This window comes from Schistocerca cancellata, unplaced genomic scaffold (genome assembly GCF_023864275.1).
Source record: "Schistocerca cancellata isolate TAMUIC-IGC-003103 unplaced genomic scaffold, iqSchCanc2.1 HiC_scaffold_426, whole genome shotgun sequence".
Lineage (NCBI taxonomy): Eukaryota > Metazoa > Arthropoda > Insecta > Orthoptera > Acrididae > Schistocerca > Schistocerca cancellata.
In genome coordinates, this window is record NW_026046443.1 from 43,775 (window position 1) to 69,410 (window position 25,636).

The 25,636-nt window shown below is 44.7% G+C and overlaps 18 non-coding genes across 18 annotated transcripts; all 18 read left to right on the plus strand.

Annotated features, from left to right (window-relative positions):
- The first annotated feature begins 553 nt into the window (after positions 1-553).
- On the plus strand, positions 554-626 carry Trnar-ucu (transfer RNA arginine (anticodon UCU)). The gene has a single exon. It is a non-coding gene; the product is annotated as a tRNA-Arg (tRNA).
- A 1,220-nt stretch (positions 627-1,846) lies between these two features.
- Trnar-ucu (transfer RNA arginine (anticodon UCU)) lies at positions 1,847-1,919 on the plus strand. The gene has a single exon. It is a non-coding gene; the product is annotated as a tRNA-Arg (tRNA).
- Positions 1,920-3,139: 1,220 nt separating this feature from the next.
- Trnat-ugu (transfer RNA threonine (anticodon UGU)) lies at positions 3,140-3,212 on the plus strand. The gene has a single exon. It is a non-coding gene; the product is annotated as a tRNA-Thr (tRNA).
- Positions 3,213-4,432: 1,220 nt separating this feature from the next.
- On the plus strand, positions 4,433-4,505 carry Trnar-ucu (transfer RNA arginine (anticodon UCU)). The gene has a single exon. It is a non-coding gene; the product is annotated as a tRNA-Arg (tRNA).
- Positions 4,506-5,725: 1,220 nt separating this feature from the next.
- Trnar-ucu (transfer RNA arginine (anticodon UCU)) lies at positions 5,726-5,798 on the plus strand. Its single transcript has one exon. It is a non-coding gene; the product is annotated as a tRNA-Arg (tRNA).
- Positions 5,799-7,018: 1,220 nt separating this feature from the next.
- On the plus strand, positions 7,019-7,091 carry Trnar-ucu (transfer RNA arginine (anticodon UCU)). The gene has a single exon. It is a non-coding gene; the product is annotated as a tRNA-Arg (tRNA).
- A 1,219-nt stretch (positions 7,092-8,310) lies between these two features.
- Positions 8,311-8,383, plus strand: Trnat-ugu (transfer RNA threonine (anticodon UGU)). Its single transcript has one exon. It is a non-coding gene; the product is annotated as a tRNA-Thr (tRNA).
- A 1,220-nt stretch (positions 8,384-9,603) lies between these two features.
- Positions 9,604-9,676, plus strand: Trnar-ucu (transfer RNA arginine (anticodon UCU)). The gene has a single exon. It is a non-coding gene; the product is annotated as a tRNA-Arg (tRNA).
- Positions 9,677-10,896: 1,220 nt separating this feature from the next.
- Positions 10,897-10,969, plus strand: Trnar-ucu (transfer RNA arginine (anticodon UCU)). The gene has a single exon. It is a non-coding gene; the product is annotated as a tRNA-Arg (tRNA).
- Positions 10,970-12,189: 1,220 nt separating this feature from the next.
- On the plus strand, positions 12,190-12,262 carry Trnar-ucu (transfer RNA arginine (anticodon UCU)). The gene has a single exon. It is a non-coding gene; the product is annotated as a tRNA-Arg (tRNA).
- A 1,211-nt stretch (positions 12,263-13,473) lies between these two features.
- Trnar-ucu (transfer RNA arginine (anticodon UCU)) lies at positions 13,474-13,546 on the plus strand. Its single transcript has one exon. It is a non-coding gene; the product is annotated as a tRNA-Arg (tRNA).
- Positions 13,547-16,734: 3,188 nt separating this feature from the next.
- On the plus strand, positions 16,735-16,807 carry Trnar-ucu (transfer RNA arginine (anticodon UCU)). Its single transcript has one exon. It is a non-coding gene; the product is annotated as a tRNA-Arg (tRNA).
- Positions 16,808-18,027: 1,220 nt separating this feature from the next.
- Trnar-ucu (transfer RNA arginine (anticodon UCU)) lies at positions 18,028-18,100 on the plus strand. The gene has a single exon. It is a non-coding gene; the product is annotated as a tRNA-Arg (tRNA).
- A 1,220-nt stretch (positions 18,101-19,320) lies between these two features.
- On the plus strand, positions 19,321-19,393 carry Trnat-ugu (transfer RNA threonine (anticodon UGU)). The gene has a single exon. It is a non-coding gene; the product is annotated as a tRNA-Thr (tRNA).
- Positions 19,394-20,613: 1,220 nt separating this feature from the next.
- On the plus strand, positions 20,614-20,686 carry Trnar-ucu (transfer RNA arginine (anticodon UCU)). Its single transcript has one exon. It is a non-coding gene; the product is annotated as a tRNA-Arg (tRNA).
- Positions 20,687-21,906: 1,220 nt separating this feature from the next.
- Positions 21,907-21,979, plus strand: Trnat-ugu (transfer RNA threonine (anticodon UGU)). Its single transcript has one exon. It is a non-coding gene; the product is annotated as a tRNA-Thr (tRNA).
- Positions 21,980-23,199: 1,220 nt separating this feature from the next.
- Trnat-ugu (transfer RNA threonine (anticodon UGU)) lies at positions 23,200-23,272 on the plus strand. The gene has a single exon. It is a non-coding gene; the product is annotated as a tRNA-Thr (tRNA).
- A 1,220-nt stretch (positions 23,273-24,492) lies between these two features.
- Positions 24,493-24,565, plus strand: Trnar-ucu (transfer RNA arginine (anticodon UCU)). The gene has a single exon. It is a non-coding gene; the product is annotated as a tRNA-Arg (tRNA).
- The last annotated feature ends 1,071 nt before the right edge of the window (positions 24,566-25,636 follow it).

A 25,636-nucleotide genomic window follows, 5' to 3' on the forward strand; every position in this document is an offset into this window, starting at 1 on the left:
TCATCTGTCCACTTCTCATCGAAGCACACTGTCACCAAGCAATGGCTGACGCTTCGAGCACGGCATGGAATTGCCAGGGAGGTGATGCAGCTAACGTTCCTGGTAAATGTGCTAACAGGGCACACACGTCCGTTGGAGTGTATACATATGATGGGGACCGGCTGTGACACAGCAGTCAACCAAAGTCAAAAAATGTGACTAATCGTACAGTGTTCCCAGTGTGTCGTTTACCACTTTGTGAGTGGATGCTGTTCTAAAGAGCGCAATTCCCATTTATCTGTAAGCAGCGCACGTGAGCGAATCTAATAGCAGGACTGTGTTACTACGATTGTACAGAGCAACTCTGTCAATACGCAGGTGTTTCAATCAGTAGAGCCATGGTAAACAGAGCGATTCGGAGCGATGTATCGTGTCTGTTACATAAATAATGAGTCTTTGATGTAATTGCTTCAGAGAAATATGAAAGTAAGCCTATCAGAAAAGTAACGCGAGACATGTAGCACGGGTCATGTCTTGCAGAATCTCTTACATCTGAGACCGTCACTTGCACAGCGTCCCTTTGGCGCAGAGGATAGCGCGTTGGACTTCTAATCCAAAGGTCGTGGGTTCGATCCCCACAAGGGACGGGCAATTTTTAAAAATGTGTGCCAATCACGAGATGGGAATTGACATATGGGTAACCACAAGCGTCTTCAAAAGGTGAAAATTGTTGTGACTTCAGTTCTATGCTTAAATATGTTAACCTTACACATACAAGCAAAATTCTCGTAGATCCATGACGCTGCTATGTGTAAATGCTGTAAAAGCGGAACCATATCTTCACGCCCCTGTTCACGGGAATTTTCTTTCAATACCCAATTTTTACCTACAGATAGAAATATAGCAATAGAACGCACATTTTGTACAGAAACAAATACAGTGAAGAGTGAAATAATTTTGTATTACTTCACGAGTCAATGTATGTAATCCCAGTCATGATCTTTAATTCTTCCAGCCCAAGGTGAGAGGGTTTCAGTTTTCTCGGCCACAAGTGAGAAAAGTAGACAGTTTCACAACAAGATATTGTACTATGGTTCCTTAACTGTTCCCAGTAAGCAATGGCACTCTGTATCTATAGAAACGGCGGCAATTTTCGCTTCAGCACAGGGGGCTTTTACTGGAGACTGCCAGGAGTGGACTTGGTGGATGCATGAAGGGAGAAGACCAAACACAGATGTCTGACGCTCCGCTGACGCTTGCAGAAAACTACATTAAGTATGATTCCCGCCTATAACTGACGGCGAGAGAGATGCATCATCTGTCCACTTCTCATCGAAGCACACTGTCACCAAGCAATGGCTGACGCTTCGAGCACGGCATGGAATTGCCAGGGAGGTGATGCAGCTAACGTTCCTGGTAAATGTGCTAACAGGGCACACACGTCCGTTGGAGTGTATACATATGATGGGGACCGGCTGTGACACAGCAGTCAACCAAAGTCAAAAAATGTGACTAATCGTACAGTGTTCCCAGTGTGTCATTTACCACTTTGTGAGTGGATGCTGTTCTAAAGAGCGCAATTCCCATTTATCTGTAAGCAGCGCACGTGAGCGAATCTAATAGCAGGACTGTGTTACTACGATTGTACAGAGCAACTCTGTCAATACGCAGGTGTTTCAATCAGTAGAGCCATGGTAAACAGAGCGATTCGGAGCGATGTATCGTGTCTGTTACATAAATAATGAGTCTTTGATGTAATTGCTTCAGAGAAATATGAAAGTAAGCCTATCAGAAAAGTAACGCGAGACATGTAGCACAGGTCATGTCTTGCAGAATCTCTTACATCTGAGACCGTCACTTGCACAGCGTCCCTTTGGCGCAGAGGATAGCGCGTTGGACTTCTAATCCAAAGGTCGTGGGTTCGATCCCCACAAGGGACGGGCAATTTTTAAAAATGTGTGCCAATCACGAGATGGGAATTGACATATGGGTAACCACAAGCGTCTTCAAAAGGTGAAAATTGTTGTGACTTCAGTTCTATGCTTAAATATGTTAACCTTACACATACAAGCAAAATTCTCGTAGATCCATGACGCTGCTATGTGTAAATGCTGTAAAAGCGGAACCATATCTTCACGCCCCTGTTCACGGGAATTTTCTTTCAATACCCAATTTTTACCTACAGATAGAAATATAGCAATAGAACGCACATTTTGTACAGAAACAAATACAGTGAAGAGTGAAATAATTTTGTATTACTTCACGAGTCAATGTATGTAATCCCAGTCATGATCTTTAATTCTTCCAGCCCAAGGTGAGAGGGTTTCAGTTTTCTCGGCCACAAGTGAGAAAAGTAGACAGTTTCACAACAAGATATTGTACTATGGTTCCTTAACTGTTCCCAGTAAGCAATGGCACTCTGTATCTATAGAAACGGCGGCAATTTTCGCTTCAGCACAGGGGGCTTTTACTGGAGACTGCCAGGAGTGGACTTGGTGGATGCATGAAGGGAGAAGACCAGACACAGATGTCTGACGCTCCGCTGACGCTTGCAGAAAACTACATTAAGTATGATTCCCGCCTATAACTGACGGCGAGAGAGATGCATCATCTGTCCACTTCTCATCGAAGCACACTGTCACCAAGCAATGGCTGACGCTTCGAGCACGGCATGGAATTGCCAGGGAGGTGATGCAGCTAACGTTCCTGGTAAATGTGCTAACAGGGCACACACGTCCGTTGGAGTGTATACATATGATGGGGACCGGCTGTGACACAGCAGTCAACCAAAGTCAAAAAATGTGACTAATCGTACAGTGTTCCCAGTGTGTCGTTTACCACTTTGTGAGTGGATGCTGTTCTAAAGAGCGCAATTCCCATTTATCTGTAAGCAGCGCACGTGAGCGAATCTAATAGCAGGACTGTGTTACTACGATTGTACAGAGCAACTCTGTCAATACGCAGGTGTTTCAATCAGTAGAGCCATGGTAAACAGAGCGATTCGGAGCGATGTATCGTGTCTGTTACATAAATAATGAGTCTTTGATGTAATTGCTTCAGAGAAATATGAAAGTAAGCCTATCAGAAAAGTAACGCGAGACATGTAGCACGGGTCATGTCTTGCAGAATCTCTTACATCTGAGACCGTCACTTGCACAGCGTCCCTTTGGCGCAGAGGATAGCGCGTTGGACTTGTAATCCAAAGGTCGTGGGTTCGATCCCCACAAGGGACGGGCAATTTTTAAAAATGTGTGCCAATCACGAGATGGGAATTGACATATGGGTAACCACAAGCGTCTTCAAAAGGTGAAAATTGTTGTGACTTCAGTTCTATGCTTAAATATGTTAACCTTACACATACAAGCAAAATTCTCGTAGATCCATGACGCTGCTATGTGTAAATGCTGTAAAAGCGGAACCATATCTTCACGCCCCTGTTCACGGGAATTTTCTTTCAATACCCAATTTTTACCTACAGATAGAAATATAGCAATAGAACGCACATTTTGTACAGAAACAAATACAGTGAAGAGTGAAATAATTTTGTATTACTTCACGAGTCAATGTATGTAATCCCAGTCATGATCTTTAATTCTTCCAGCCCAAGGTGAGAGGGTTTCAGTTTTCTCGGCCACAAGTGAGAAAAGTAGACAGTTTCACAACAAGATATTGTACTATGGTTCCTTAACTGTTCCCAGTAAGCAATGGCACTCTGTATCTATAGAAACGGCGGCAATTTTCGCTTCAGCACAGGGGGCTTTTACTGGAGACTGCCAGGAGTGGACTTGGTGGATGCATGAAGGGAGAAGACCAGACACAGATGTCTGACGCTCCGCTGACGCTTGCAGAAAACTACATTAAGTATGATTCCCGCCTATAACTGACGGCGAGAGAGATGCATCATCTGTCCACTTCTCATCGAAGCACACTGTCACCAAGCAATGGCTGACGCTTCGAGCACGGCATGGAATTGCCAGGGAGGTGATGCAGCTAACGTTCCTGGTAAATGTGCTAACAGGGCACACACGTCCGTTGGAGTGTATACATATGATGGGGACCGGCTGTGACACAGCAGTCAACCAAAGTCAAAAAATGTGACTAATCGTACAGTGTTCCCAGTGTGTCGTTTACCACTTTGTGAGTGGATGCTGTTCTAAAGAGCGCAATTCCCATTTATCTGTAAGCAGCGCACGTGAGCGAATCTAATAGCAGGACTGTGTTACTACGATTGTACAGAGCAACTCTGTCAATACGCAGGTGTTTCAATCAGTAGAGCCATGGTAAACAGAGCGATTCGGAGCGATGTATCGTGTCTGTTACATAAATAATGAGTCTTTGATGTAATTGCTTCAGAGAAATATGAAAGTAAGCCTATCAGAAAAGTAACGCGAGACATGTAGCACGGGTCATGTCTTGCAGAATCTCTTACATCTGAGACCGTCACTTGCACAGCGTCCCTTTGGCGCAGAGGATAGCGCGTTGGACTTCTAATCCAAAGGTCGTGGGTTCGATCCCCACAAGGGACGGGCAATTTTTAAAAATGTGTGCCAATCACGAGATGGGAATTGACATATGGGTAACCACAAGCGTCTTCAAAAGGTGAAAATTGTTGTGACTTCAGTTCTATGCTTAAATATGTTAACCTTACAGATACAAGCAAAATTCTCGTAGATCCATGACGCTGCTATGTGTAAATGCTGTAAAAGCGGAACCATATCTTCACGCCCCTGTTCACGGGAATTTTCTTTCAATACCCAATTTTTACCTACAGATAGAAATATAGCAATAGAACGCACATTTTGTACAGAAACAAATACAGTGAAGAGTGAAATAATTTTGTATTACTTCACGAGTCAATGTATGTAATCCCAGTCATGATCTTTAATTCTTCCAGCCCAAGGTGAGAGGGTTTCAGTTTTCTCGGCCACAAGTGAGAAAAGTAGACAGTTTCACAACAAGATATTGTACTATGGTTCCTTAACTGTTCCCAGTAAGCAATGGCACTCTGTATCTATAGAAACGGCGGCAATTTTCGCTTCAGCACAGGGGGCTTTTACTGGAGACTGCCAGGAGTGGACTTGGTGGATGCATGAAGGGAGAAGACCAGACACAGATGTCTGACGCTCCGCTGACGCTTGCAGAAAACTACATTAAGTATGATTCCCGCCTATAACTGACGGCGAGAGAGATGCATCATCTGTCCACTTCTCATCGAAGCACACTGTCACCAAGCAATGGCTGACGCTTCGAGCACGGCATGGAATTGCCAGGGAGGTGATGCAGCTAACGTTCCTGGTAAATGTGCTAACAGGGCACACACGTCCGTTGGAGTGTATACATATGATGGGGACCGGCTGTGACACAGCAGTCAACCAAAGTCAAAAAATGTGACTAATCGTACAGTGTTCCCAGTGTGTCGTTTACCACTTTGTGAGTGGATGCTGTTCTAAAGAGCGCAATTCCCATTTATCTGTAAGCAGCGCACGTGAGCGAATCTAATAGCAGGACTGTGTTACTACGATTGTACAGAGCAACTCTGTCAATACGCAGGTGTTTCAATCAGTAGAGCCATGGTAAACAGAGCGATCCGGAGCGATGTATCGTGTCTGTTACATAAATAATGAGTCTTTGATGTAATTGCTTCAGAGAAATATGAAAGTAAGCCTATCAGAAAAGTAACGCGAGACATGTAGCACGGGTCATGTCTTGCAGAATCTCTTACATCTGAGACCGTCACTTGCACAGCGTCCCTTTGGCGCAGAGGATAGCGCGTTGGACTTCTAATCTAAAGGTCGTGGGTTCGATCCCCACAAGGGACGGGCAATTTTTAAAAATGTGTGCCAATCACGAGATGGGAATTGACATATGGGTAACCACAAGCGTCTTCAAAAGGTGAAAATTGTTGTGACTTCAGTTCTATGCTTAAATATGTTAACCTTACACATACAAGCAAAATTCTCGTAGATCCATGACGCTGCTATGTGTAAATGCTGTAAAAGCGGAACCATATCTTCACGCCCCTGTTCACGGGAATTTTCTTTCAATACCCAATTTTTACCTACAGATAGAAATATAGCAATAGAACGCACATTTTGTACAGAAACAAATACAGTGAAGAGTGAAATAATTTTGTATTACTTCACGAGTCAATGTATGTAATCCCAGTCATGATCTTTAATTCTTCCAGCCCAAGGTGAGAGGGTTTCAGTTTTCTCGGCCACAAGTGAGAAAAGTAGACAGTTTCACAACAAGATATTGTACTATGGTTCCTTAACTGTTCCCAGTAAGCAATGGCACTCTGTATCTATAGAAACGGCGGCAATTTTCGCTTCAGCACAGGGGGCTTTTACTGGAGACTGCCAGGAGTGGACTTGGTGGATGCATGAAGGGAGAAGACCAGACACAGATGTCTGACGCTCCGCTGACGCTTGCAGAAAACTACATTAAGTATGATTCCCGCCTATAACTGACGGCGAGAGAGATGCATCATCTGTCCACTTCTCATCGAAGCACACTGTCACCAAGCAATGGCTGACGCTTCGAGCACGGCATGGAATTGCCAGGGAGGTGATGCAGCTAACGTTCCTGGTAAATGTGCTAACAGGGCACACACGTCCGTTGCAGTGTATACATATGATGGGGACCGGCTGTGACACAGCAGTCAACCAAAGTCAAAAAATGTGACTAATCGTACAGTGTTCCCAGTGTGTCGTTTACCACTTTGTGAGTGGATGCTGTTCTAAAGAGCGCAATTCCCATTTATCTGTAAGCAGCGCACGTGAGCGAATCTAATAGCAGGACTGTGTTACTACGATTGTACAGAGCAACTCTGTCAATACGCAGGTGTTTCAATCAGTAGAGCCATGGTAAACAGAGCGATTCGGAGCGATGTATCGTGTCTGTTACATAAATAATGAGTCTTTGATGTAATTGCTTCAGAGAAATATGAAAGTAAGCCTATCAGAAAAGTAACGCGAGACATGTAGCACGGGTCATGTCTTGCAGAATCTCTTACATCTGAGACCGTCACTTGCACAGCGTCCCTTTGGCGCAGAGGATAGCGCGTTGGACTTCTAATCCAAAGGTCGTGGGTTCGATCCCCACAAGGGACGGGCAATTTTTAAAAATGTGTGCCAATCACGAGATGGGAATTGACATATGGGTAACCACAAGCGTCTTCAAAAGGTGAAAATTGTTGTGACTTCAGTTCTATGCTTAAATATGTTAACCTTACACATACAAGCAAAATTCTCGTAGATCCATGACGCTGCTATGTGTAAATGCTGTAAAAGCGGAACCATATCTTCACGCCCCTGTTCACGGGAATTTTCTTTCAATACCCAATTTTTACCTACAGATAGAAATATAGCAATAGAACGCACATTTTGTACAGAAACAAATACAGTGAAGAGTGAAATAATTTTGTATTACTTCACGAGTCAATGTATGTAATCCCAGTCATGATCTTTAATTCTTCCAGCCCAAGGTGAGAGGGTTTCAGTTTTCTCGGCCACAAGTGAGAAAAGTAGACAGTTTCACAACAAGATATTGTACTATGGTTCCTTAACTGTTCCCAGTAAGCAATGGCACTCTGTATCTATAGAAACGGCGGCAATTTTCGCTTCAGCACAGGGGGCTTTTACTGGAGACTGCCAGGAGTGGACTTGGTGGATGCATGAAGGGAGAAGACCAGACACAGATGTTGACGCTCCGCTGACGCTTGCAGAAAACTACATTAAGTATGATTCCCGCCTATAACTGACGGCGAGAGAGATGCATCATCTGTCCACTTCTCATCGAAGCACACTGTCACCAAGCAATGGCTGACGCTTCGAGCACGGCATGGAATTGCCAGGGAGGTGATGCAGCTAACGTTCCTGGTAAATGTGCTAACAGGGCACACACGTCCGTTGGAGTGTATACATATGATGGGGACCGGCTGTGACACAGCAGTCAACCAAAGTCAAAAAATGTGACTAATCGTACAGTGTTCCCAGTGTGTCGTTTACCACTTTGTGAGTGGATGCTGTTCTAAAGAGCGCAATTCCCATTTATCTGTAAGCAGCGCACGTGAGCGAATCTAATAGCAGGGCTGTGTTACTACGATTGTACAGAGCAACTCTGTCAATACGCAGGTGTTTCAATCAGTAGAGCCATGGTAAACAGAGCGATTCGGAGCGATGTATCGTGTCTGTTACATAAATAATGAGTCTTTGATGTAATTGCTTCAGAGAAATATGAAAGTAAGCCTATCAGAAAAGTAACGCGAGACATGTAGCACGGGTCATGTCTTGCAGAATCTCTTACATCTGAGACCGTCACTTGCACAGCGTCCCTTTGGCGCAGAGGATAGCGCGTTGGACTTGTAATCCAAAGGTCGTGGGTTCGATCCCCACAAGGGACGGGCAATTTTTAAAAATGTGTGCCAATCACGAGATGGGAATTGACATATGGGTAACCACAAGCGTCTTCAAAAGGTGAAAATTGTTGTGACTTCAGTTCTATGCTTAAATATGTTAACCTTACACATACAAGCAAAATTCTCGTAGATCCATGACGCTGCTATGTGTAAATGCTGTAAAAGCGGAACCATATCTTCACGCCCCTGTTCACGGGAATTTTCTTTCAATACCCAATTTTTACCTACAGATAGAAATATAGCAATAGAACGCACATTTTGTACAGAAACAAATACAGTGAAGAGTGAAATAATTTTGTATTACTTCACGAGTCAATGTATGTAATCCCAGTCATGATCTTTAATTCTTCCAGCCCAAGGTGAGAGGGTTTCAGTTTTCTCGGCCACAAGTGAGAAAAGTAGACAGTTTCACAACAAGATATTGTACTATGGTTCCTTAACTGTTCCCAGTAAGCAATGGCACTCTGTATCTATAGAAACGGCGGCAATTTTCGCTTCAGCACAGGGGGCTTTTACTGGAGACTGCCAGGAGTGGACTTGGTGGATGCATGAAGGGAGAAGACCAGACACAGATGTCTGACGCTCCGCTGACGCTTGCAGAAAACTACATTAAGTATGATTCCCGCCTATAACTGACGGCGAGAGAGATGCATCATCTGTCCACTTCTCATCGAAGCACACTGTCACCAAGCAATGGCTGACGCTTCGAGCACGGCATGGAATTGCCAGGGAGGTGATGCAGCTAACGTTCCTGGTAAATGTGCTAACAGGGCACACACGTCCGTTGGAGTGTATACATATGATGGGGACCGGCTGTGACACAGCAGTCAACCAAAGTCAAAAAATGTGACTAATCGTACAGTGTTCCCAGTGTGTCGTTTACCACTTTGTGAGTGGATGCTGTTCTAAAGAGCGCAATTCCCATTTATCTGTAAGCAGCGCACGTGAGCGAATCTAATAGCAGGACTGTGTTACTACGATTGTACAGAGCAACTCTGTCAATACGCAGGTGTTTCAATCAGTAGAGCCATGGTAAACAGAGCGATTCGGAGCGATGTATCGTGTCTGTTACATAAATAATGAGTCTTTGATGTAATTGCTTCAGAGAAATATGAAAGTAAGCCTATCAGAAAAGTAACGCGAGACATGTAGCACGGGTCATGTCTTGCAGAATCTCTTACATCTGAGTCCATCACTTGCACAGCGTCCCTTTGGCGCAGAGGATAGCGCGTTGGACTTCTAATCCAAAGGTCGTGGGTTCGATCCCCACAAGGGACGGGCAATTTTTAAAAATGTGTGCCAATCACGAGATGGGAATTGACATATGGGTAACCACAAGCGTCTTCAAAAGGTGAAAATTGTTGTGACTTCAGTTCTATGCTTAAATATGTTAACCTTACACATACAAGCAAAATTCTCGTAGATCCATGACGCTGCTATGTGTAAATGCTGTAAAAGCGGAACCATATCTTCACGCCCCTGTTCACGGGAATTTTCTTTCAATACCCAATTTTTACCTACAGATAGAAATATAGCAATAGAACGCACATTTTGTACAGAAACAAATACAGTGAAGAGTGAAATAATTTTGTATTACTTCACGAGTCAATGTATGTAATCCCAGTCATGATCTTTAATTCTTCCAGCCCAAGGTGAGAGGGTTTCAGTTTTCTCGGCCACAAGTGAGAAAAGTAGACAGTTTCACAACAAGATATTGTACTATGGTTCCTTAACTGTTCCCAGTAAGCAATGGCACTCTGTATCTATAGAAACGGCGGCAATTTTCGCTTCAGCACAGGGGGCTTTTACTGGAGACTGCCAGGAGTGGACTTGGTGGATGCATGAAGGGAGAAGACCAGACACAGATGTCTGACGCTCCGCTGACGCTTGCAGAAAACTACATTAAGTATGATTCCCGCCTATAACTGACGGCGAGAGAGATGCATCATCTGTCCACTTCTCATCGAAGCACACTGTCACCAAGCAATGGCTGACGCTTCGAGCACGGCATGGAATTGCCAGGGAGGTGATGCAGCTAACGTTCCTGGTAAATGTGCTAACAGGGCACACACGTCCGTTGGAGTGTATACATATGATGGGGACCGGCTGTGACACAGCAGTCAACCAAAGTCAAAAAATGTGACTAATCGTACAGTGTTCCCAGTGTGTCGTTTACCACTTTGTGAGTGGATGCTGTTCTAAAGAGCGCAATTCCCATTTATCTGTAAGCAGCGCACGTGAGCGAATCTAATAGCAGGACTGTGTTACTACGATTGTACAGAGCAACTCTGTCAATACGCAGGTGTTTCAATCAGTAGAGCCATGGTAAACAGAGCGATTCGGAGCGATGTATCGTGTCTGTTACATAAATAATGAGTCTTTGATGTAATTGCTTCAGAGAAATATGAAAGTAAGCCTATCAGAAAAGTAACGCGAGACATGTAGCACGGGTCATGTCTTGCAGAATCTCTTACATCTGAGACCGTCACTTGCACAGCGTCCCTTTGGCGCAGAGGATAGCGCGTTGGACTTCTAATCCAAAGGTCGTGGGTTCGATCCCCACAAGGGACGGGCAATTTTTAAAAATGTGTGCCAATCACGAGATGGGAATTGACATATGGGTAACCACAAGCGTCTTCAAAAGGTGAAAATTGTTGTGACTTCAGTTCTATGCTTAAATATGTTAACCTTACACATACAAGCAAAATTCTCGTAGATCCATGACGCTGCTATGTGTAAATGCTGTAAAAGCGGAACCATATCTTCACGCCCCTGTTCACGGGAATTTTCTTTCAATACCCAATTTTTACCTACAGATAGAAATATAGCAATAGAACGCACATTTTGTACAGAAACAAATACAGTGAAGAGTGAAATAATTTTGTATTACTTCACGAGTCAATGTATGTAATCCCAGTCATGATCTTTAATTCTTCCAGCCCAAGGTGAGAGGGTTTCAGTTTTCTCGGCCACAAGTGAGAAAAGTAGACAGTTTCACAACAAGATATTGTACTATGGTTCCTTAACTGTTCCCAGTAAGCAATGGCACTCTGTATCTATAGAAACGGCGGCAATTTTCGCTTCAGCACAGGGGGCTTTTACTGGAGACTGCCAGGAGTGGACTTGGTGGATGCATGAAGGGAGAAGACCAGACACAGATGTCTGACGCTCCGCTGACGCTTGCAGAAAACTACATTAAGTATGATTCCCGCCTATAACTGACGGCGAGAGAGATGCATCATCTGTCCACTTCTCATCGAAGCACACTGTCACCAATCAATGGCTGACGCTTCGAGCACGGCATGGAATTGCCAGGGAGGTGATGCAGCTAACGTTCCTGGTAAATGTGCTAACAGGGCACACACGTCCGTTGCAGTGTATACATATGATGGGGACCGGCTGTGACACAGCAGTCAACCAAAGTCAAAAAATGTGACTAATCGTACAGTGTTCCCAGTGTGTCGTTTACCACTTTGTGAGTGGATGCTGTTCTAAAGAGCGCAATTCCCATTTATCTGTAAGCAGCGCACGTGAGCGAATCTAATAGCAGGACTGTGTTACTACGATTGTACAGAGCAACTCTGTCAATACGCAGGTGTTTCAATCAGTAGAGCCATGGTAAACAGAGCGATTCGGAGCGATGTATCGTGTCTGTTACATAAATAATGAGTCTTTGATGTAATTGCTTCAGAGAAATATGAAAGTAAGCCTATCAGAAAAGTAACGCGAGACATGTAGCACGGGTCATGTCTTGCAGAATCTCTTACATCTGAGACCGTCACTTGCACAGCGTCCCTTTGGCGCAGAGGATAGCGCGTTGGACTTCTAATCCAAAGGTCGTGGGTTCGATCCCCACAAGGGACGGGCAATTTTTAAAAATGTGTGCCAATCACGAGATGGGAATTGACATATGGGTAACCACAAGCGTCTTCAAAAGGTGAAAATTGTTGTGACTTCAGTTCTATGCTTAAATATGTTAACCTTACACATACAAGCAAAATTCTCGTAGATCCATGACGCTGCTATGTGTAAAAGCGGAACCATATCTTCACGCCCCTGTTCACGGGAATTTTCTTTCAATACCCAATTTTTACCTACAGATAGAAATATAGCAATAGAACGCACATTTTGTACAGAAACAAATACAGTGAAGAGTGAAATAATTTTGTATTACTTCACGAGTCAATGTATGTAATCCCAGTCATGATCTTTAATTCTTCCAGCCCAAGGTGAGAGGGTTTCAGTTTTCTCGGCCACAAGTGAGAAAAGTAGACAGTTTCACAACAAGATATTGTACTATGGTTCCTTAACTGTTCCCAGTAAGCAATGGCACTCTGTATCTATAGAAACGGCGGCAATTTTCGCTTCAGCACAGGGGGCTTTTACTGGAGACTGCCAGGAGTGGACTTGGTGGATGCATGAAGGGAGAAGACCAGACACAGATGTCTGACGCTCCGCTGACGCTTGCAGAAAACTACATTAAGTATGATTCCCGCCTATAACTGACGGCGAGAGAGATGCATCATCTGTCCACTTCTCATCGAAGCACACTGTCACCAAGCAATGGCTGACGCTTCGAGCACGGCATGGAATTGCCAGGGAGGTGATGCAGCTAACGTTCCTGGTAAATGTGCTAACAGGGCACACACGTCCGTTGGAGTGTATACATATGATGGGGACCGGCTGTGACACAGCAGTCAACCAAAGTCAAAAAATGTGACTAATCGTACAGTGTTCCCAGTGTGTCGTTTACCACTTTGTGAGTGGATGCTGTTCTAAAGAGCGCAATTCCCATTTATCTGTAAGCAGCGCACGTGAGCGAATCTAATAGCAGGACTGTGTTACTACGATTGTACAGAGCAACTCTGTCAATACGCAGGTGTTTCAATCAGTAGAGCCATGGTAAACAGAGCGATTCGGAGCGATGTATCGTGTCTGTTACATAAATAATGAGTCTTTGATGTAATTGCTTCAGAGAAATATGAAAGTAAGCCTATCAGAAAAGTAACGCGAGACATGTAGCACGGGTCATGTCTTGCAGAATCTCTTACATCTGAGACCGTCACTTGCACAGCGTCCCTTTGGCGCAGAGGATAGCGCGTTGGACTTCTAATCCAAAGGTCGTGGGTTCGATCCCCACAAGAGACGGGCAATTTTTAAAAATGTGTGCCAATCACGAGATGGGAATTGACATATGGGTAACCACAAGCGTCTTCAAAAGGTGAAAATTGTTGTGACTTCAGTTCTATGCTTAAATATGTTAACCTTACACATACAACCAAAATTCTCGTAGATCCATGACGCTGCTATGTGTAAATGCTGTAAAAGCGGAACCATATCTTCACGCCCCTGTTCACGGGAATTTTCTTTCAATACCCAATTTTTACCTACAGATAGAAATATAGCAATAGAACGCACATTTTGTACAGAAACAAATACAGTGAAGAGTGAAATAATTTTGTATTACTTCACGAGTCAATGTATGTAATCCCAGTCATGATCTTTAATTCTTCCAGCCCAAGGTGAGAGGGTTTCAGTTTTCTCGGCCACAAGTGAGAAAAGTAGACAGTTTCACAACAAGATATTGTACTATGGTTCCTTAACTGTTCCCAGTAAGCAATGGCACTCTGTATCTATAGAAACGGCGGCAATTTTCGCTTCAGCACAGGGGGCTTTTACTGGAGACTGCCAGGAGTGGACTTGGTGGATGCATGAAGGGAGAAGACCAGACACAGATGTCTGACGCTCCGCTGACGCTTGCAGAAAACTACATTAAGTATTATCAAAATATCCACGGGTATGCTGCCGGTCTATAGTGTCCAACGGGCACAATATTTCGGCGATCAAACATGTCGCCATCATCAGGTGAACTGACGGACTGAGCTCCTGTGAACGTACCGGCACGGAGATCCGTACGCTATGGCTGCTCAGAGGGAACTGGGTTCGGTCGCGGCGGCGGCCGATTTAAATACCCTCCGCCCGCGGCGCGCTCCCTCCGCCGTCCGCGCCCAGCGCCACGGTCGCGCGGTGGAACAGCTTGCGACGGCGTCTGAGATGACGTCGGTGTGATGGCTCTGTCCGCCGTGGTCGTCACAACTATACGTCTGCTCGATTTACTCTTGATTAACCCGATCGCTGGTTCCCAAGCCTTGCTAAGATTATAGCCACAGTCCCGGTTTATGAGGTCGTCATTGGTGCGAATTTCGATGGCCTCTCTAACAACGCTGTCCCAGTATCTCGACGTCTGTACCAGAATCCTCGTGCGGTCATACTCCATGGCGTGATTTTCCGACAAACAATGTTCAGCGACCGCTGACTTGCTCAGATACATCAGTCGAGTGTGCCTCTGGTGTTCACGGCATCGATCATCGACGGTACGCATCGTCTGACCAATATACGACTTGCCACATTGACACGGAATCTGGTACACGCCGGCCTTCCTCAAACCGAGGTCATCTTTGGCGCTCCCCACCAGTGCACGAGTTTTATTTGGAGGACAAAACACAGTTCCGACCCGGTGTTTCTTCAGAATGCGGGCGATTTTCCCCGAGAGTGCGCCTGTGTATGGAATAAATGCAGTGCCTACCTCCTCCCTCGTGACTTCATCCATCTCAACAGGTTGTGCTGCAGTGGTTGGGCGGAGAGCACGTTGAATCTGCCACTCTGAGTACCCATTTTTTCCGAAATACAGTTCTCAGATGTTCCAATTCCTGGGGTAGACTCTCTGCGTCAGAGATAGTGCGCGCCCTATGTACTAGAGTTTTAAGTACCCCATTCCTCTGTGAAGGGTGGTGGCAGCTGTCTGCATGCAAATACAGATCAGTGTGCGTAGCCTTCCGATACACCCCATGACCTAGGGTGCCGTCAGCCCTTCTCTTGACCAAGACGTCAAGGAAAGGTAATTTACCCTCCGTTTCAGTCTCCATAGTGAATTTGATGTTGGGGTGTATGGAGTTTAGATGTGTAAGGAAGTCAAGGAGTTTATCCATACCATGTGGCCAGATGACGAACGTGTCATCCACGTAACGGAAAAAGCAAGTAGGTTTCCATACGGATGACGACAGGGCTTCCTCCTCGAAGTTCTCCATGTACAAATTCGCTACCACCGGTGAGAGTGGGCTACCCATGGCGACTCCCTCCGTTTGTTCGTAGTATTCTCCATTAAAAAGAAAATACGTGGAAGTCAAGACATGCCTAAAAAGTTCAGTGGTCTTCTCATCAAACTTCTGTCTAATCAATTCTAGTGACTCTCGCAGGGGTACCCTCGTAAACAAGGAAACGACATCAAAACTCACCATGATATCTGACTCATCCAACCTGAAGCTATCAAGGCGTTTAACAAAATCCACGGAATTACGGATGTGATGAGGGCATTTACCCACATAAGGACTTAATATTCCCGTCAGGTATTTGGCCAACAAATATGTAGGTGCCCTGATGTTGCTGACAATGGGGCGTAATGGTACCCCCTCTTTGTGAACCTTCGGGAGTCCATATAGTCTAGGCGGTACCGGACCTTGGGGTAACAATTTCTTAGCGTCACCCTCCGGTAAATCTGCGTCTTTGAGAAGCGCCCTCGTCTTGTTCTCCACCTTCTTTGTAGGGTCAACGCTGATCTTCCGGTAGGAATCGTCATTTAGCAGGCTCTGCATCTTATCAGTGTAGTCCTTATGGGAGACAACAACTGTAGCATTGCCTTTGTCAGCTGGTAAGACAACAATTTCAGAGCGCTCCCTCAGATTAAGTATGATTCCCGCCTATAACTGACGGCGAGAGAGATGCATCATCTGTCCACTTCTCATCGAAGCACACTGTCACCAAGCAATGGCTGACGCTTCGAGCACGGCATGGAATTGCCAGGGAGGTGATGCAGCTAACGTTCCTGGTAAATGTGCTAACAGGGCACACACGTCCGTTGGAGTGTATACATATGATGGGGACCGGCTGTGACACAGCAGTCAACCAAAGTCAAAAAATGTGACTAATCGTACAGTGTTCCCAGTGTGTCGTTTACCACTTTGTGAGTGGATGCTGTTCTAAAGAGCGCAATTCCCATTTATCTGTAAGCAGCGCACGTGAGCGAATCTAATAGCAGGACTGTGTTACTACGATTGTACAGAGCAACTCTGTCAATACGCAGGTGTTTCAATCAGTAGAGCCATGGTAAACAGAGCGATTCGGAGCGATGTATCGTGTCTGTTACATAAATAATGAGTCTTTGATGTAATTGCTTCAGAGAAATATGAAAGTAAGCCTATCAGAAAAGTAACGCGAGACATGTAGCACGGGTCATGTCTTGCAGAATCTCTTACATCTGAGACCGTCACTTGCACAGCGTCCCTTTGGCGCAGAGGATAGCGCGTTGGACTTCTAATCCAAAGGTCGTGGGTTCGATCCCCACAAGGGACGGGCAATTTTTAAAAATGTGTGCCAATCACGAGATGGGAATTGACATATGGGTAACCACAAGCGTCTTCAAAAGGTGAAAATTGTTGTGACTTCAGTTCTATGCTTAAATATGTTAACCTTACACATACAAGCAAAATTCTCGTAGATCCATGACGCTGCTATGTGTAAATGCTGTAAAAGCGGAACCATATCTTCACGCCCCTGTTTACGGGAATTTTCTTTCAATACCCAATTTTTACCTACAGATAGAAATATAGCAATAGAACGCACATTTTGTACAGAAACAAATACAGTGAAGAGTGAAATAATTTTGTATTACTTCACGAGTCAATGTATGTAATCCCAGTCATGATCTTTAATTCTTCCAGCCCAAGGTGAGAGGGTTTCAGTTTTCTCGGCCACAAGTGAGAAAAGTAGACAGTTTCACAACAAGATATTGTACTATGGTTCCTTAACTGTTCCCAGTAAGCAATGGCACTCTGTATCTATAGAAACGGCGGCAATTTTCGCTTCAGCACAGGGGGCTTTTACTGGAGACTGCCAGGAGTGGACTTGGTGGATGCATGAAGGGAGAAGACCAGACACAGATGTCTGACGCTCCGCTGACGCTTGCAGAAAACTACATTAAGTATGATTCCCGCCTATAACTGACGGCGAGAGAGATGCATCATCTGTCCACTTCTCATCGAAGCACACTGTCACCAAGCAATGGCTGACGCTTCGAGCACGGCATGGAATTGCCAGGGAGGTGATGCAGCTAACGTTCCTGGTAAATGTGCTAACAGGGCACACACGTCCGTTGGAGTGTATACATATGATGGGGACCGGCTGTGACACAGCAGTCAACCAAAGTCAAAAAATGTGACTAATCGTACAGTGTTCCCAGTGTGTCGTTTACCACTTTGTGAGTGGATGCTGTTCTAAAGAGCGCAATTCCCATTTATCTGTAAGCAGCGCACGTGAGCGAATCTAATAGCAGGACTGTGTTACTACGATTGTACAGAGCAACTCTGTCAATACGCAGGTGTTTCAATCAGTAGAGCCATGGTAAACAGAGCGATTCGGAGCGATGTATCGTGTCTGTTACATAAATAATGAGTCTTTGATGTAATTGCTTCAGAGAAATATGAAAGTAAGCCTATCAGAAAAGTAACGCGAGACATGTAGCACGGGTCATGTCTTGCAGAATCTCTTACATCTGAGAACGTCACTTGCACAGCGTCCCTTTGGCGCAGAGGATAGCGCGTTGGACTTCTAATCCAAAGGTCGTGGGTTCGATCCCCACAAGGGACGGGCAATTTTTAAAAATGTGTGCCAATCACGAGATGGGAATTGACATATGGGTAACCACAAGCGTCTTCAAAAGGTGAAAATTGTTGTGACTTCAGTTCTATGCTTAAATATGTTAACCTTACACATACAAGCAAAATTCTCGTAGATCCATGACGCTGCTATGTGTAAATGCTGTAAAAGCGGAACCATATCTTCACGCCCCTGTTCACGGGAATTTTCTTTCAATACCCAATTTTTACCTACAGATAGAAATATAGCAATAGAACGCACATTTTGTACAGAAACAAATACAGTGAAGAGTGAAATAATTTTGTATTACTTCACGAGTCAATGTATGTAATCCCAGTCATGATCTTTAATTCTTCCAGCCCAAGGTGAGAGGGTTTCAGTTTTCTCGGCCACAAGTGAGAAAAGTAGACAGTTTCACAACAAGATATTGTACTATGGTTCCTTAACTGTTCCCAGTAAGCAATGGCACTCTGTATCTATAGGAACGGCGGCAATTTTCGCTTCAGCACAGGGGGCTTTTACTGGAGACTGCCAGGAGTGGACTTGGTGGATGCATGAAGGGAGAAGACCAGACACAGATGTCTGACGCTCCGCTGACGCTTGCAGAAAACTACATTAAGTATGATTCCCGCCTATAACTGACGGCGAGAGAGATGCATCATCTGTCCACTTCTCATCGAAGCACACTGTCACCAAGCAATGGCTGACGCTTCGAGCACGGCATGGAATTGCCAGGGAGGTGATGCAGCTAACGTTCCTGGTAAATGTGCTAACAGGGCACACACGTCCGTTGGAGTGTATACATATGATGGGGACCGGCTGTGACACAGCAGTCAACCAAAGTCAAAAAATGTGACTAATCGTACAGTGTTCCCAGTGTGTCGTTTACCACTTTGTGAGTGGATGCTGTTCTAAAGAGCGCAATTCCCATTTATCTGTAAGCAGCGCACGTGAGCGAATCTAATAGCAGGACTGTGTTACTACGATTGTACAGAGCAACTCTGTCAATACGCAGGTGTTTCAATCAGTAGAGCCATGGTAAACAGAGCGATTCGGAGCGATGTATCGTGTCTGTTACATAAATAATGAGTCTTTGATGTAATTGCTTCAGAGAAATATGAAAGTAAGCCTATCAGAAAAGTAACGCGAGACATGTAGCACGGGTCATGTCTTGCAGAATCTCTTACATCTGAGACCGTCACTTGCACAGCGTCCCTTTGGCGCAGAGGATAGCGCGTTGGACTTGTAATCCAAAGGTCGTGGGTTCGATCCCCACAAGGGACGGGCAATTTTTAAAAATGTGTGCCAATCACGAGATGGGAATTGACATATGGGTAACCACAAGCGTCTTCAAAAGGTGAAAATTGTTGTGACTTCAGTTCTATGCTTAAATATGTTAACCTTACACATACAAGCAAAATTCTCGTAGATCCATGACGCTGCTATGTGTAAATGCTGTAAAAGCGGAACCATATCTTCACGCCCCTGTTCACGGGAATTTTCTTTCAATACCCAATTTTTACCTACAGATAGAAATATAGCAATAGAACGCACATTTTGTACAGAAACAAATACAGTGAAGAGTGAAATAATTTTGTATTACTTCACGAGTCAATGTATGTAATCCCAGTCATGATCTTTAATTCTTCCAGCCCAAGGTGAGAGGGTTTCAGTTTTCTCGGCCACAAGTGAGAAAAGTAGACAGTTTCACAACAAGATATTGTACTATGGTTCCTTAACTGTTCCCAGTAAGCAATGGCACTCTGTATCTATAGAAACGGCGGCAATTTTCGCTTCAGCACAGGGGGCTTTTACTGGAGACTGCCAGGAGTGGACTTGGTGGATGCATGAAGGGAGAAGACCAGACACAGATGTCTGACGCTCCGCTGACGCTTGCAGAAAACTACATTAAGTATGATTCCCGCCTATAACTGACGGCGAGAGAGATGCATCATCTGTCCACTTCTCATCGAAGCACACTGTCACCAAGCAATGGCTGACGCTTCGAGCACGGCATGGAATTGCCAGGGAGGTGATGCAGCTAACGTTCCTGGTAAATGTGCTAACAGGGCACACACGTCCGTTGGAGTGTATACATATGATGGGGACCGGCTGTGACACAGCAGTCAACCAAAGTCAAAAAATGTGACTAATCGTACAGTGTTCCCAGTGTGTCGTTTACCACTTTGTGAGTGGATGCTGTTCTAAAGAGCGCAATTCCCATTTATCTGTAAGCAGCGCACGTGAGCGAATCTAATAGCAGGACTGTGTTACTACGATTGTACAGAGCAACTCTGTCAATACGCAGGTGTTTCAATCAGTAGAGCCATGGTAAACAGAGCGATTCGGAGCGATGTATCGTGTCTGTTACATAAATAATGAGTCTTTGATGTAATTGCTTCAGAGAAATATGAAAGTAAGCCTATCAGAAAAGTAACGCGAGACATGTAGCACGGGTCATGTCTTGCAGAATCTCTTACATCTGAGACCGTCACTTGCACAGCGTCCCTTTGGCGCAGAGGATAGCGCGTTGGACTTCTAATCCAAAGGTCGTGGGTTCGATCCCCACAAGGGACGGGCAATTTTTAAAAATGTGTGCCAATCACGAGATGGGAATTGACATATGGGTAACCACAAGCGTCTTCAAAAGGTGAAAATTGTTGTGACTTCAGTTCTATGCTTAAATATGTTAACCTTACACATACAAGCAAAATTCTCGTAGATCCATGACGCTGCTATGTGTAAATGCTGTAAAAGCGGAACCATATCTTCACGCCCCTGTTCACGGGAATTTTCTTTCAATACCCAATTTTTACCTACAGATAGAAATATAGCAATAGAACGCACATTTTGTACAGAAACAAATACAGTGAAGAGTGAAATAATTTTGTATTACTTCACGAGTCAATGTATGTAATCCCAGTCATGATCTTTAATTCTTCCAGCCCAAGGTGAGAGGGTTTCAGTTTTCTCGGCCACAAGTGAGAAAAGTAGACAGTTTCACAACAAGATATTGTACTATGGTTCCTTAACTGTTCCCAGTAAGCAATGGCACTCTGTATCTATAGAAACGGCGGCAATTTTCGCTTCAGCACAGGGGGCTTTTACTGGAGACTGCCAGGAGTGGACTTGGTGGATGCATGAAGGGAGAAGACCAGACACAGATGTCTGACGCTCCGCTGACGCTTGCAGAAAACTACATTAAGTATGATTCCCGCCTATAACTGACGGCGAGAGAGATGCATCATCTGTCCACTTCTCATCGAAGCACACTGTCACCAAGCAATGGCTGACGCTTCGAGCACGGCATGGAATTGCCAGGGAGGTGATGCAGCTAACGTTCCTGGTAAATGTGCTAACAGGGCACACACGTCCGTTGGAGTGTATACATATGATGGGGACCGGCTGTGACACAGCAGTCAACCAAAGTCAAAAAATGTGACTAATCGTACAGTGTTCCCAGTGTGTCGTTTACCACTTTGTGAGTGGATGCTGTTCTAAAGAGCGCAATTCCCATTTATCTGTAAGCAGCGCACGTGAGCGAATCTAATAGCAGGACTGTGTTACTACGATTGTACAGAGCAACTCTGTCAATACGCAGGTGTTTCAATCAGTAGAGCCATGGTAAACAGAGCGATTCGGAGCGATGTATCGTGTCTGTTACATAAATAATGAGTCTTTGATGTAATTGCTTCAGAGAAATATGAAAGTAAGCCTATCAGAAAAGTAACGCGAGACATGTAGCACGGGTCATGTCTTGCAGAATCTCTTACATCTGAGACCGTCACTTGCACAGCGTCCCTTTGGCGCAGAGGATAGCGCGTTGGACTTGTAATCCAAAGGTCGTGGGTTCGATCCCCACAAGGGACGGGCAATTTTTAAAAATGTGTGCCAATCACGAGATGGGAATTGACATATGGGTAACCACAAGCGTCTTCAAAAGGTGAAAATTGTTGTGACTTCAGTTCTATGCTTAAATATGTTAACCTTACACATACAAGCAAAATTCTCGTAGATCCATGACGCTGCTATGTGTAAATGCTGTAAAAGCGGAACCATATCTTCACGCCCCTGTTCACGGGAATTTTCTTTCAATACCCAATTTTTACCTACAGATAGAAATATAGCAATAGAACGCACATTTTGTACAGAAACAAATACAGTGAAGAGTGAAATAATTTTGTATTACTTCACGAGTCAATGTATGTAATCCCAGTCATGATCTTTAATTCTTCCAGCCCAAGGTGAGAGGGTTTCAGTTTTCTCGGCCACAAGTGAGAAAAGTAGACAGTTTCACAACAAGATATTGTACTATGGTTCCTTAACTGTTCCCAGTAAGCAATGGCACTCTGTATCTATAGAAACGGCGGCAATTTTCGCTTCAGCACAGGGGGCTTTTACTGGAGACTGCCAGGAGTGGACTTGGTGGATGCATGAAGGGAGAAGACCAGACACAGATGTCTGACGCTCCGCTGACGCTTGCAGAAAACTACATTAAGTATGATTCCCGCCTATAACTGACGGCGAGAGAGATGCATCATCTGTCCACTTCTCATCGAAGCACACTGTCACCAAGCAATGGCTGACGCTTCGAGCACGGCATGGAATTGCCAGGGAGGTGATGCAGCTAACGTTCCTGGTAAATGTGCTAACAGGGCACACACGTCCGTTGGAGTGTATACATATGATGGGGACCGGCTGTGACACAGCAGTCAACCAAAGTCAAAAAATGTGACTAATCGTACAGTGTTCCCAGTGTGTCGTTTACCACTTTGTGAGTGGATGCTGTTCTAAAGAGCGCAATTCCCATTTATCTGTAAGCAGCGCACGTGAGCGAATCTAATAGCAGGACTGTGTTACTACGATTGTACAGAGCAACTCTGTCAATACGCAGGTGTTTCAATCAGTAGAGCCATGGTAAACAGAGCGATGCGGAGCGATGTACCGTGTCTGTTACATAAATAATGAGTCTTTGATGTAATTGCTTCAGAGAAATATGAAAGTAAGCCTATCAGAAAAGTAACGCGAGACATGTAGCACGGGTCATGTCTTGCAGAATCTCTTACATCTGAGACCGTCACTTGCACAGCGTCCCTTTGGCGCAGAGGATAGCGCGTTGGACTTGTAATCCAAAGGTCGTGGGTTCGATCCCCACAAGGGACGGGCAATTTTTAAAAATGTGTGCCAATCACGAGATGGGAATTGACATATGGGTAACCACAAGCGTCTTCAAAAGGTGAAAATTGTTGTGACTTCAGTTCTATGCTTAAATATGTTAACCTTACACATACAAGCAAAATTCTCGTAGATCCATGACGCTGCTATGTGTAAATGCTGTAAAAGCGGAACCATATCTTCACGCCCCTGTTCACGGGAATTTTCTTTCAATACCAAATTTTTACCTACAGATAGAAATATAGCAATAGAACGCACATTTTGTACAGAAACAAATACAGTGAAGAGTGAAATAATTTTGTATTACTTCACGAGTCAATGTATGTAATCCCAGTCATGATCTTTAATTCTTCCAGCCCAAGGTGAGAGGGTTTCAGTTTTCTCGGCCACAAGTGAGAAAAGTAGACAGTTTCACAACAAGATAATGTACTATGGTTCCTTAACTGTTACCAGTAAGCAATGGCACTCTGTATCTATAGAAACGGCGGCAATTTTCGCTTCAGCACAGGGGGCTTTTACTGGAGACTGCCAGGAGTGGACTTGGTGGATGCATGAAGGGAGAAGACCAGACACAGATGTCTGACGCTCCGCTGACGCTTGCAGAAAACTACATTAAGTATGATTCCCGCCTATAACTGACGGCGAGAGAGATGTATCATCTGTCCACTTCTCATCGAAGCACACTGTCACCAAGCAATGGCTGACGCTTCGAGCACGGCATGGAATTGCCAGGGAGGTGATGCAGCTAACGTTCCTGGTAAATGTGCTAACAGGGCACACACGTCCGTTGGAGTGTATACATATGATGGGGACCGGCTGTGACACAGCAGTCAACCAAAGTCAAAAAATGTGACTAATCGTACAGTGTTCCCAGTGTGTCGTTTACCACTTTGTGAGTGGATGCTGTTCTAAAGAGCGCAATTCCCATTTATCTGTAAGCAGCGCACGTGAGCGAATCTAATAGCAGGACTGTGTTACTACGATTGTACAGAGCAACTCTGTCAATACGCAGGTGTTTCAATCAGTAGAGCCATGGTAAACAGAGCGATTCGGAGCGATGTATCGTGTCTGTTACATAAATAATGAGTCTTTGATGTAATTGCTTCAGAGAAATATGAAAGTAAGCCTATCAGAAAAGTAACGCGAGACATGTAGCACGGGTCATGTCTTGCAGAATCTCTTACATCTGAGACCGTCACTTGCACAGCGTCCCTTTGGCGCAGAGGATAGCGCGTTGGACTTCTAATCCAAAGGTCGTGGGTTCGATCCCCACAAGGGACGGGCAATTTTTAAAAATGTGTGCCAATCACGAGATGGGAATTGACATATGGGTAACCACAAGCGTCTTCAAAAGGTGAAAATTGTTGTGACTTCAGTTCTATGCTTAAATATGTTAACCTTACACATACAAGCAAAATTCTCGTAGATCCATGACGCTGCTATGTGTAAATGCTGTAAAAGCGGAACCATATCTTCACGCCCCTGTTCACGGGAATTTTCTTTCAATACCCAATTTTTACCTACAGATAGAAATATAGCAATAGAACGCACATTTTGTACAGAAACAAATACAGTGAAGAGTGAAATAATTTTGTATTACTTCACGAGTCAATGTATGTAATCCCAGTCATGATCTTTAATTCTTCCAGCCCAAGGTGAGAGGGTTTCAGTTTTCTCGGCCACAAGTGAGAAAAGTAGACAGTTTCACAACAAGATATTGTACTATGGTTCCTTAACTGTTCCCAGTAAGCAATGGCACTCTGTATCTATAGAAACGGCGGCAATTTTCGCTTCAGCACAGGGGGCTTTTACTGGAGACTGCCAGGAGTGGACTTGGTGGATGCATGAAGGGAGAAGACCAGACACAGATGTCTGACGCTCCGCTGACGCTTGCAGAAAACTACATTAAGTATGATTCCCGCCTATAACTGACGGCGAGAGAGATGCATCATCTGTCCACTTCTCATCGAAGCACACTGTCACCAAGCAATGGCTGACGCTTCGAGCACGGCATGGAATTGCCAGGGAGGTGATGCAGCTAACGTTCCTGGTAAATGTGCTAACAGGGCACACACGTCCGTTGGAGTGTATACATATGATGGGGACCGGCTGTGACACAGCAGTCAACCAAAGTCAAAAAATGTGACTAATCGTACAGTGTTCCCAGTGTGTCGTTTACCACTTTGTGAGTGGATGCTGTTCTAAAGAGCGCAATTCCCATTTATCTGTAAGCAGCGCACGTGAGCGAATCTAATAGCAGGACTGTGTTACTACGATTGTACAGAGCAACTCTGTCAATACGCAGGTGTTTCAATCAGTAGAGCCATGGTAAACAGAGCGATTCGGAGCGAT